A 13043-nucleotide genomic window follows, 5' to 3' on the forward strand; every position below is an offset into this window, starting at 1 on the left:
TGTGGAAGCCAAAAGAGGATTGGAGATCCCCTGGGACTGCAGTTACAGAACATTGTAAGCTACCATGTAGGTGCAGGGAACTGAACCCACGAACCCATGTCTTCGTCAAGAGAAGCAAGCGTTCTTGAGCCATCTCTCCTGCACCCGTATTCTTTTCTAATACAACATTTTAAATTTCTTGTTTGGTCATACTGACCAACCCCTCCCAACTTCTCCTAATTTTATCCCCCCCCCTTTTTTTAATAACCCTCTGAATCCAGTTAGTGGTTCCCATGTACACCTCGGGTGGGGCCGTCCACGGGAACTACCTTCCTAAAGAAAACTGACTTTTCCACTCCTCCCCAGTCTGTGATGGAATGCGGCCTGGCTTGATCTGTGCAGGTAACCACAGCTGTCGTGAGCTCAGAAGTACAATGGTCCTGTCTGTTATGTCTAGACGGCATGGTTTCATCTCAGTCTTCCTCAGTTTCTTGCTCTTACAATCTTCCCACCCAGGTGTTTCCTGAGCCTTATGGGAGGGGTCTAATGTGGATGTGCCTTTTATAGCCGAGCACTATAGACACTTTGTTCTCTGACCAGTTATGAGTCTCTGCGATAACCACCGTCCATTGCACAGTGAAACTCTTCTGACGAGGCCCGAGAGTTGCCCTAATTTATATGTATTTAGAAAGCAGTTTGATATTATGTCCATTTTTGCAAAATGATAGCAGTAGTTTTCATGTGGAAACTATGAGGTACCTGGTCGTGGGCTCTTGGCCAGATTTACAGAGCCAGGCATGAGTTTCCTTCTGCGGATCAGGCCGATAAAAAGCTACCGGTTGCCCCTGTAACATTCATGCAGTATCCGTGGTCCTATCTTGCCAGGACGGTTGCTATAGCTGGCAAGGTCCACGGCCACAGGAGGCTGTCAATGACTCTTCTCTGGCAGAAGTGTGCGTGTGCATGGTCACCATCATAAAAGTGGTCAGGGCGGATGCCTCCAGGTCACTACCAGCTTCTTTTTTCCAAATTCTGTCACCAACCTGTGTCTTCGGCAGTCGGATCTCACCAGCAGGTTGTGGTCACCCAGAGCAACTGGAGCAGTCTGCACTGATTTTTGGAGAGGTCCCAGGAACTAACAACTAACTAACTAACTAACTAACCAGCGACTCAAGGAGCTGTGTCACACACCTGGCACTGAGCTTCTTATTGGATGGCCTGTAGCTACTCCCTAAGTAGATTAGCTCCATTTAAATGTGTATGCGTACTTTCTATAAAACAATCGCTTTCCATAGATCCCTCTTGCTATTTATTCCCTTTGCCACCCCCCATCTCCCACCTCCACCCCCATTCCCCATAGTCAAAACAAGTTTTTCTTGCTAATGTAAACAGGTAATTTGATTAGTATGTACTTAAGTGAATGTTGGTGGGAAAGATAACATTTATTATAAATGATTAAAGTGGTAAAAAAAAATATGTCCTGCATATTATTTTCTTGCAAGAAGCGGACCACTGTGGAAAGGGTCCCTCCATCCATTAGCAAGGGCAAGAAAAGCGGGATGCATTCCTCAGGGTTAGAAGCATGCTAAGTCTCTTGTGCTCCGGAAGGTTATCCATTCCCTTTAGTAAAACCAAAACAGAACACAGTAGATTCTGCATTCTAGAAAGAAAGACAGCCTTTTCAGCACAGGGCCATGGCCACACGGCCTGGGTTAGAACCAGAAGGTTGGCTAATGAATGTTACGATGGGTTATTAACAAAAATAAAAATCGTTAAGCTGGGCATTGATTAATTTTAGCGTTCTCTCCATTTGTTTGTTTTTACCTGAAGAACCAGCTGTGGTAGCAATTTCAGCTCTCACTTACTTTGTTTCAAATAAACAATTGTTGTGTAAGAGTTTCCTCCAGGTTGAAACATTCCAACCTACAGGAAACCTCCTTGAACAGACTTAACTCAAAATAGCTCCCGAAGACCCTGCCACTGATGGGATCCACGCCGCCCTCCTTGCCAGAGTTAGCACTGAAAGCTAAGACTTAGTTTGAGAGAAGCCAAGGTGCAAAGAGACCTGACCCGTAAGTGGTCAGCTACTGCCTGCCTGGGGGAAGCTCAGTCAGACCTGAGTTACTTGGACAGGACACTCTCCAACCTGTTGAACTGCCTGCAGGCTGTGTGCAGTTTGCTCCAGGTTTCCTAACTTTGTGAGCTGTCACCCATGCTGGGTGGCCCTTGGTGATTCAGCTGTCCCAAGTCATTTCTGCTAATGTAAGTAACCCCTCACCCATATTCCTGTAAGTAATCGGCCCTCTCCCCCACCGAAAGCCCACATAGTTCACCAAGTTGAGCGTTGATTGTTAGCAAAGGGTTGGAGGTTGGTCTGTCTTGGCTTCCTATGTGAGTAGATGTGTGTTCCGTCTCCCCAGGAAAAGTTTTGTCACACAACGAACATTAATTTTCTCCACGTATGTGAATATCATAAGCCCAGGTTGGCCCTGAAATGTTAATCAGTCTCTATATGAGACAAGTTTCATTCTGAGTTTTCCACTAGACATTATTTATGGGGGAAATAGAAAAACCAAGACAATCAGCTTCATTTTTTCCCTAAGAAACCGACGCCTTGGTTTATTAAACCCCACCCAGCAAAGCCTTTAATGATCAGCTTTCTGCCGGGCCTTGCTCCCCTCACCGTGTCTGTTTTAAAATAGATTGGAAACCAGAGAGCTTCCCTGTGTCTCTGTCTCCACTCGGGAGGACACCTGCATCCGAGATCAGTAGCCACGACCCATAAGGCTTTTCTGTACGGGTCCATGGCGATGACAGAATATTCACATTAGGTGGCTTTGTGTATGGTCTAGCCTGGCTGGGTTTAAAACAAAAGTAGAAGGGCTGTGTTCCTTTGCCAGTGCTTCCTCCAACCAAACTGAAGGCGGTTGCATAACCTGCCAGGACGAGTTGTAGAATGAGTCAGGACGGACCAACCCCAGGAAAAATTGTGAATCAGGCAGTTTGACTTCAGTGCCCCACCTATAGAACTACACACACCTCCTTGATCCCTTCCCATGGTATCATTAGCCCCGAGGGCCACCAGCATACCACGGGCCTCTCCCCCAACACACCAAATTCCTGTCTCCCAGCTTCTCATCCCTGAAACTGACTTCCCCACCTGCCTCTGCACTAATTAAAATTTACTGCTCCAGTATCTCTCTCCCTCAGGGTTTAAAGTGACAACGACCTAATCTGATAATGCCATCCACACGAATGTACGGAGAGAAAGCTAGAAGAAGCTAAAGCGAATTTTAACCATGACCTAAAGATAACACCTTTACAGTTGAACTCATTAGCAGCTTGCAGTGAGAATCCCCTCCCCCCCGCCCCCCAAGGAGTGTGGGTGAGGAAAATGTTGGGGAGCAGGTACAGGCCTCAGCACTGGCAGGCCAAGTGGAAACAGAGGGGCCACATTAGCCAAACATATGGCCAGCACTAACCGAAGGTGAGCAATCCCTGATCGAGTGGCAAGTGAGGGACAAGCAGAAGAATTAAGTATCCAAAAGCAGCTTGCGGGTAAAGGGACGGTTGAATTTGAGGTGTGCCACAATTAAATTTTTCTTTCACAGGGCCCATCAGTCCTAGGACCTACTAGGCATTTTCTTCCAACGTTTTTCTTTAGGACCGAAACTTACTTCCAAAAAAGCATCTCCCGTAAAGCATTTATTCCCAAACCTTCGGGCTCCCGCTGTTGTCTGATGGTTTAAACCCCTCCTTACAGTTTACAACAATTACAATTACAAACAATTCTCAGACGGAGGAGTGTCTCCATTTGATCCTGTGGTATGTTTCCAATCTCCACGGGTTGATTTATTTCCTTCCCTTTCTAGTAGGAAAAGGAGGGTCCAAGAAGGCAGGTGTCTGGCCAGGATCTGTACAGGCCTTCTCAGTACAGGGCTGTGTTCTTTTCACCTCTGAGCTGACAAGGCTGCCTCTCGGCATGTAGATTTATCTGTGCCTTTCTGTCATGTAATTCTTGCATCCTAGGGGGATTCTTGTATTTTAAAGAGAGTTCAGCTACTCCCCAGAAGAAAATAACCTGTGTGTTCAGTGGCCCCGAGGGTACTTGTAGTCCTATCTGATTTCCGTTACCACCCCACCCCCTCAGGTAATTCTTCATTCCCTTGGAAGTGTGAGTACCTGCATTTCACAAAGTCTCTCGAGCTCTGGTACTCCAGTTACCTGCTCATGTCTGGGTGGATTGCTTATCTTGCTTCTGCTGCTCACCTGGGCTGGCTTCCCATCACAGTTGTCTGTTTAGCAAGAAGGAACAATATGTTTCTGGGCTGAACAGGGAAAAAAAAAAAAACACGAACAGAGCTAGTTGGAGCCAGAATAGGAATGTTTCACACCGAAACCAGCTGGGAAAACAGATGAGGATGAACTCAGAATTCATTTCAGCCTTTAAGGTAAAACAAAAAAACAAAAAAACAAAAAAAAAAAAAAAAAGGGGGGGGAGGAGGGCATGTGAAAGTGAAAGTAACTGATAGTTAAATCACTCAATCCTAACATTTTAGAGAGATGGAGACCGCCTTTGTGGGTTGGTTGGAACATGGAGATGATTTCCTCGGAAACAAAATTTAATTGGGTGCCAAATGTCATGTGGGCCTTGGGTTGTTTATCCCCCAGAGAACATGTTTGGGACACACCAAGTTCAGAATAGTCCAGGTGGGGGGGTTGGGGATTTAGCTCAGTGGGAGAGCGGTTCCCCAGAAAGCGCAAGGCCCGGGGTTCAGTCCCCAGCTCAAAAAAAAAAAAAAAAAAAAAGAACCAAAAAAAAAAAAAAAAAAAAAAGAATAGTCCAGGTGGAATGGGAAGACCGCCCCTGCAGCAGACCCTCACACTACGTTTTAAGTACGAGTAATGATGGACACAGAGAACTACTCCCACAGAGCTTTCCTTTGACTTCCACATGTATGTGCACACATGCACAATGTTGGGATGGAAATCGCGACTCGGGTCCGGACAAACCACACCAGTTCCTGATACCAACAAACAATAATAAATAAAAAGTTTTGAATGAAAAAGAATAAAGTCTGATTAAAAAAAAGTCCACAGAAATTTTAGAAGAAAACATGAGAGACATTTTTTGGTAACAGGAGGTGAAATAGCACTTGTAAGCACTTAGCCTGAAACCACATAAGAGAAATTCTGACTAACTTGCACTAGTCTATTCAATTTCTCAGTCACATTTCCTATCTAAGGGCACTGGCTATCAGTCTCACTGTTGCTTGTCAGGTGGGAGCGTTCTTGCCTTGTTCCTGTCTGTGGTGGAAATAAATACAGTGTTTCATTACAATGCACATTGCTGGCTTTGTGGTTGAACAGCCATTTCAAAATTATTTTTTCCAAAGTAAAACTTTTATTAAGAGTGATGCTGTATATTACAAAAATTATCAGCCCCACCTGAAGTATATTATTTATTTTCCTTTGACCTAAGCACATAGTCAACCATATAATTTTTTTTTTCTATTACTGGACTCTTTCTATATACCTGAAATAATTCCTCTTAAATTTGTCATGTCACTTGTAAGATGGTTCTAGGTCCCATTTGTTAATATTTCATTTCTTTGTTTAAAAAATACAAAGTACAATATGTTCAAACAGAGATTAGCTTGTAGGTTTCTCTTTTGTGTTTCTGGTTTTATTTTTAAGCAAGCTTTTCGGCTTCTCCCAAACAGGGGATTAATGTAGAAAGAAGCCTGAGGGCAGCCACGTGAAGTGGCTTCGTGCAAAAGGAAAAAGAAACTCCCAACTGTAGAGCTTGTCTGTTTTTTTTTTTTGAGGAAGTTTGCAGCCACTGTTCTCCCTGTATCGTTCTACCTTCTTTCTGACAGATCGCAAACCGGTCTCAAGCTTTACAGATGGTTCCTTTTTTTCCAATAAATGTATCAATTTTCTTTCAGTGGCAAGCAGGCAAATGTTCTCTGTTTTTGTTCCTCCAAACAGGCCTCTCCCTATCTTACCTCCCTGATAAATGAACCGGAACATTCAAAACTGGGGGAAGGGCTCCAAGTATTCGCTGTCTCCACTCCCACAGGCTGGCCCTGCTCACTGCTGTTTTCTGACCCGCTCCATTCCTCCTGCTGCTCTCTGGTTTATGAGGTGGTTCCCCTCAGCTGCTTTCCCTCAACTTTGCTCCATTCATCCAGGTACTTAGCCTTTCAAGTCCAGATTAAGTTCCCTTCCATTAGTATTCCTTTACTGTTGTATGAAAACTGGCTAAGCCTTTTGGCCCTAGTTTTCAGAATCTTCCTAGAATGCTAGCTTTCTCTCTCATCTCTCGTCTCTTTCTTTCTGTCTCCTTGAGGACAGGGACTTGGATGTCTGCTCTCATCTTCCAGGAAGTTAGAGGGATGCCATTCAGTGCATACTTGCAAGGCATATTTGAAGACATCCATCACAGCTATTCATTTAGTAAATGAGATAATGAAAACTCAAATAGTAGCCAAAGGTAAATCGTTAATTAATTCCCTCATTCATCACACCTGTACCAAAGCCTCAGGGGCTGGGGAACCTGGGATTGCAGCTGGCCTGGAGAAGCCAGATGAGCCTCCTCTCCATTCTGAGGAGATCCTTAAAGTAAATAAAGACCCATTTAGGATCTCAGACAAATTTAACCCTGTGTGCGTTACCGAGTGTATAGTGCCTAAGAGAACAACAACAAAAAACTCTTTAAAACTCAGATCACAAAATGCTATTCTGCTTTGAATTCTGCAAAGGCTTTCTTGCAGATAATTGGAGTTAAGATGTTTTAGCTTGCAGGAAAGAAATCGCTATGAGGATACACCTTCGCCAATCCGTGGTGTGTCCAGAAAAGTGGTTCATTAATTATGTGCTTTTACCGTAAAAATTTAAACGCTGGGGTTGCCAATTTCACGAAATAAACAGGACAAAAATCTTGTCTTCCACGAAATCACGAGTATTAGAGGTTTCCGGGGGACCTTTGAGGCTGTGCTGTCGCAGCACACCTTTGAAAGTCTCTTCACAGCTGTGGGAACCTCGCGGGGCCGTTTCCCTGCCCACACCATTTCTCCGTAGCTCCGTAGCTGGGGTAGCTGGCAGGGCGACGCTCCCTGTCTCCACCTTCTTTCAAAGCCCGGGTCGCCGGGAGAGAATCTGGAAGCCAGGCTGCGAGGAGGGGGAGGGGCCTGCAGACTCTGGTCTGTCACTCTCCCGGCGCGCCTCGGAAAGTTCTGGGTCTGAAGTTGGGGGAGCCCTAGAGGCTTTATCTTCAAGCGGGTGCAGTGGAGAGTGCACACAGCAGAACCCTGCCCAGGCGCCATGGACCCGAGCGCGGTGCTAAGCCAAAAGAAGAGTGAGGAGCCCGGGCCCAAGGCACCGGTTGTCAAGGCAACTAGGGCGCAGGTCTCCCCAGAGACTCCGTCCCTAGGGAGGGGGCGGGGCGGGGCTCCAGGCGGACCAATGGGGAGTGCAGAAGAGCAGGGTCCCGGACCCGCGGTCCTGTCCGCGCGCGGGCGGGGTTGAGTGACAGGGCAGGAGGCGGGGTCGGCGCGTCGGGCCGAGGAGGAGCTGCGCGCCGCGAGGAGCTCGGCCGGGCGCGCCGCGGCGAGGGTGACACACCATGGTCACAGTTCTCGGAGGTCTCCGCGCCGCTGCCGAGCAGCGCTCCCCGGCTCTCCGGTCCGCCTCAGCCGCCTGGACAGCACCGCGCGCCGGCGGCCATCGTTGAGACGCTGCGGAGTCGCGGCGGGCGGGCCGGAGCTCGGCGGGGGTCGCCGCCCGGCGATGCTACTTCGGTCGCCGCCGACCCTCTCCGCGCACGCCCGAAGCAGCTCGGGGAAGAAGAAGCGGCGGCTCTCGGCGCCCGCGCGCTGCGCTCCGGTCGCCGTACCGGGGCTCCCCACGAGCCGGTAAGAAGCACGCGTGGCCGGGCCCGGGTGGTGGGATGTGCCGGCCTCCGGGACGTCTCCTCGGCTCCCCTCGCTTTGGGTGGTGGCGTCTCTGGTGCGCCGAGGGTGGGGAGCACGAGCTGCACGCAGTCTCACCCTGGCTGAGACCCCCGACTGGGAGCGACGGGGTGTGGGTCACAGCGAGAGACACTGCCCGGTGGAGCTGGTGCGGACAGCCCTACGCGGAGCGCGCGGTGGGAAGGGCTCCCGGAGTCTGTTTCTAATTTCTGTAAATGATTGTGGACATGGTGTGGTTAGAAGCCGCCCAGAAGAATGTGTCTGTGTAAGGGCTCGGAGAAGGGGGTAGGGACAGGGACAGGCCTTTTTTTTTTTTTTTTTTTTTTTTTTTTTTTTACTAGTTTGCTCCTCTTTGCTGCTGGCCAGGCTTCCTTTCTCCACTCTGCTCGATAACGTGAGCACGGAGAGCTGCAAAGTTAAAAGTTAAGCCGAAGTCAAGGAACTTTGGAAATTTAATTTCCTTCTGTTTGTGTGTTGGAGAAGCGAGGATGGGGACACAGGAGCGAGTTACAGCAGTAGTGCAGGTCTCTTTGGCCTTACCTGTGTGTAAGATCGACACCTCCCCATACTTGCGACCTAATCTTTTCCACAACCTTCTGTCATTTTCGCTTAATTGCATCTTTGAAATAACAAACGCGGTGACTTCATAGGTAGCTGCCTGGAGCTGAGTTTACCTCTCCGAAAATGGGGCAATCGGGTTTGTTTTCAAGGCGAGACCTACACAGAATGTGGGACACCTGATCTGTGGGCTGAAGGACGCAGTCTAACTAATTAGGAAGATTTAAAAAGGTCTATCTAGAGACCTTTATTAAAGTATGGGAAGGGAAAAAAAAGTACCTGTATTATGAACCAGGCGTTGGTATTTTCCTAAATTCTTGAACCGGGTTGGCAGGGTCGGAGTGAAAACCTGCTTCATTCTCATTGGCTGCATGTAGTGGTGTCGAGGTACAAATTATTTTTTCACTTGCATTTTTTTTAAAACTAAGTTCATAAAGATAGTGACTCAATAAATCCATAAACTGACAGATAAGTATCATATCATCCAGTCCCACGTGTGCCTTACCGTGTTTTTGGAACATCATGTTCTAAATTTGTTGTTCTCCAGGTTTTCTGGGAGTAACCCATGGGGAGAAGGGAGATGCCTATTAGGGTTTAAAGGTAGAAACCATTAAGGCTTCATTAAGAAGGGTACATTTTATGGTGTGTTTCACTTTCAACATTAGAGAACTGTGGCTCCTTTTTACCATTACATAGATTTATCTTTGAATTTACCTCATCCCAACATTTTCCTTGTAGTATCCAAGCCCTCCTCTGCTACCTTTTGAAGATGATTATCAACATCCAAAAATAAACAGGAGTTGCTTATAAACACACACACCCCACACATACACCCCATACTACACATACACACACATACCCCCCACACCTACACCCCCCTCACACGCACCACACACCCCCCCACACCACACACACACACTATACACACATCCCAGATACACACACACCTCACACACACCCACACAAAAAACACACACACACACAAACCCCACACCCCCTCCCCCCCCCCCCCCACACACACACACACACCCCCACACACCCCCCCACAAACACACACCCCACACATACACACACCCCACACATACACACACATACCCCCACACCACACACACACCCCCCCACACCACACACACATACCCCACACACCCTACACACCACACACACACACACACCAGGGTCAGTATGAAGGGCAGATTTGAATAACACAACAGGGTGTCCAAAGTTGTAAAACTCGTTTTATCTTCTCTTTGTTTGTTTTTAGAGATGCCTCTTAAATGCAGGATTTCACCAGGAGAATTGGCCAGCCATTCGTTTGGGGGTATTCACGTGGTATTCACGTGGGGGAGGGAAAGGACTGAGGGTTGCTCAGGCTAGGTGGGTGCTCGACACAGCTGCATACCTGCCCCTAGGCCTTTATCTTCCTTATCTTTTACTTAAGAGAAATGAGCCTAGCCACAGCTCACCTCCAACAGATTAAGAGCTGGGCGGGCTAGCACTGTTCGAAACTTCAATGGCTGGCTGCTTTTATATCTTATCTTCTTGCCTAGTCCCAGATCTACTGTAGAAAGGGAGTATCTGAGGAAACTTGTTCTTTTTCCTCTTTTTTCTTCCCCCTTTCTTTCTGCCGCTTAAAAGAAATAAGATGCAAATCGCTTTTATAGCAGTAATCAAACGATAATCATATTTAAAATGGAAATGAGACACTACCGTAGGCTAGTCAGAATGTTTGCTCTTTGGAATGCGTCTTGGGAAGTCCTGCCTCTTTAGAATAGTATTGTTATGAGGCTTCGGATGGGACCGGATGACTCCTTTGGGTTCCTGTCACTTTAAAAGGCAGGAGCCTGGGAAAGGAGGAGAAAACGCTGCAGCCTAGGGTAGAAAGCTCCTCTGTACGGGGTGGGGGGGTGGGGGGTGGGGGAAGGTGGGATATTTGCAACTCAGCTCTCGGTTCTCCCCACCCAGCCCTCTTCCTTTCCTGCAAGTTTTTCTCCATTTAAAACTTTAAGTGGGTCTTGCACACGGGAGCTATATTTTTAAAAGATAGCTTTTCATCAGTAGGTGGCTGTCTGATTTTTAATGACCTAAATTAAAGTTACAAAGTTTTGTGTGCCATAACAGAACTGTGTGCATCCTGCATCGGGAGAGGAGGCCTTAAAATAATTATTGACTCTGGGGGAGAGCGAGTGCTTTCTTAAAGATCCTCTGCCTGTTTTGCTTTGTTTGAGACAGGTTCTCTGCAGAGCCCCTGTTCTGAGACCCGTTTTGTAGATCAGGCTACCCTGGAATTGACAGCTTTAGGCAGCCTCTGTCTCCTGAGTGTTGGGACTAAAGGTGTGTGTCACCAGGCCCAGCTCCAGATCTTTCTATTCCGGAGTCATGAGCAACTACTCTCTTCTCCCTACCTACCCTCATTCCTGAATGCTTGGCCATCATTGATATCTTGTGAAGCAGTAGGAAACTAATTGTTAAGTTATTTACAAGTTCCAACAAAACAAAATAGAAACTCAGAAACTCCTCAGCCAGATTGTATGAGCCACATCTTGTCGATGTGGCCCTTAGACTTAATGTGTTTCCCTCTAGGTTTGATGTCTAACAAACAGGAGCTGATCAGTTACTTGTTTAAATGCTCAGCCAAAGAAACGGGCTTTTCTATTGTTTTGTTTGCACAATGGAAATGTGTGAAATGCTTCCAGTCAGCTGGAGCAGAGTCCATAGCCTGACTGACTGGCAGAGGTACCCAAATGCCAGAGACCTCCTGAAGTTTACATCTGTCAGCTGTCAATAACCGTCAGCTTAGTCTGAAGGTGAGATGAAGATGTGCAGATGTGGGGAAGTGCAAGTTGACGTAGTCTTGTTTAGCCTCTTTGCCTCCTTGTTAACCTTTTCAGAATGAAATAGCCTTCTTAACTTGAGAAGCTTGTGACCGATGTCTCAGGTCATCTCTGAATGTCTAGAGCGGTGGTTCTCAACCTTCCTAATGCCGTGACCCTTTACGGCAGATGTGGTGACTCCAGACCGTGAAATTGTTTCATTGTTACTGCATAAGTAATTTTGCTACTGTTCTGAATTGTAATGTAAATACCTGATAGGTAGGATATCGTATATATGAACCCCCAGACCCACAGGTTGAGAACTGCTGTTCTAGACTCTTAAGTCATTGAGTTTAGCACCAGAGTTTTTTGTTTGTTTGTTTGTTTGTTTGTTTGTTTTTACTTGAATCTGAGTTGTGAAAAGGCCAGCAGTGTCTACCTCACGAGTACCCATGTTTCCCTTCTGATGTTCTTTCTAGCTTAGTGGCACCCAGCTGTGCTGTACCTTAGAGTCACTTAGATTTAAATACTTTGTATTCTCAGACATTGCCCATATTAAATAAAACAGTCCTTGGGGTAAAGTTCAAGCACCCGATTACACCTTACCAATACCTTGGGAACCAGTGCTCTGGCCTGGTTTCTATACCCAGTATAGATTCTGATTCTCGTGAAGGCAGCGGGATTTCAGTGCCATAGTCTTCTCTGTGTGTACGTGTGTCTGTTCATGAGAGCACCTGCGTGCACATGTATCCACTGGGAGTCATTCTTCCTCAGATCTATCGTTTCAGCTGTGCAGTTACTGTCTTCTCCATTGCTGGGGGTTACCCGGGGGCTTGTTCATGCTAGGGAGCGTGCTGCCACTGACTCCACCCCGGCCTTCAAGTGTTGTATTTTAGCCTTAATTTTATTTGTGTGTGAGTGTTTTGCCCGCATGTATGTATGTGTGCCATGTTGATGTCGGGTCCGTGGAGTCCACATGGAGACCCTGGATGCCATGAAACTGGGATCCCAGACACTTTGAGCTTCCACGTCAGTGCTGAGAACTGAACCCGGCTTTATGCCAGAGCAAGAAGTGCTGTAACCACCGAGCCACCTCCCTAGCCCTCCAAGATTGTTCCCTTTTTAGGGGGTCAGGAATTGTTGCTTTATGAGTACTTCTTGTTCTCCGTTGATTCCGCTCGCTGTCTGTAATGCGTTCCAGTTACGATTCCCTCCCACACCTGCCAACCTCTCTTCTTCCTTACAAATCTCTTTCCCGTATTTGTGACTTTTTGTTTTATATCTCTCAGAGTTTAAGCAGGGCGGTCCATGTGACCACGGGTTTTTATCTATCCACTGGAGCCCCGCGTGCTACCACTGCGCCTTCCCAGCTCCCCACACGTTTTAACTTGACTACCTCTGGAGCTAACTAAAACCCAAATGAGCTGGGCACACCTTTAAGGGATGTTTTTTTCCCCCTTGGTTAAATCATTTTAAGCGGGAAGACCCTATTCTAATCCAGATCTTTGAGGCGAGAAGATCCACCTTTCAGCCTGGTCACGTGTTCTGATGACAACCTATATCAAGAACGTGGGGGGAGGGGTTTGCTCTCTGCCTGATTGCTGTCAAGTCCCTTCCTTCACTAGCATTAGAGCCTACTTCGTTAGACTGTTGTGTACTGAAGACCAGCTGAGACATTCAACCTAATAGACTGAGGAACTTCTGGATTCTTAGACCGTTTGTT

The 13043-nt window shown here is 47.1% G+C and overlaps 1 protein-coding gene across 1 annotated transcript in view; it reads left to right on the plus strand.

Moving 5' to 3' along the window:
* Positions 1 to 7576: 7576 nt before the first annotated feature.
* Ptpn13 (protein tyrosine phosphatase non-receptor type 13) overlaps positions 7577 to 13043 on the plus strand; it is a 174322-nt gene continuing 168855 nt past the window's right edge. Inside the window, exon 1 of the mRNA XM_032916433.1 lies at positions 7577 to 7895. The gene's annotated coding sequence lies outside the window, so the exon portion shown is untranslated. The remainder of the gene's footprint in view (positions 7896 to 13043) is intronic.

The sequence above is a fragment of the Rattus rattus genome, chromosome 11, assembly GCF_011064425.1.
Source record: "Rattus rattus isolate New Zealand chromosome 11, Rrattus_CSIRO_v1, whole genome shotgun sequence".
Taxonomy (NCBI): Eukaryota; Metazoa; Chordata; class Mammalia; order Rodentia; family Muridae; genus Rattus; species Rattus rattus.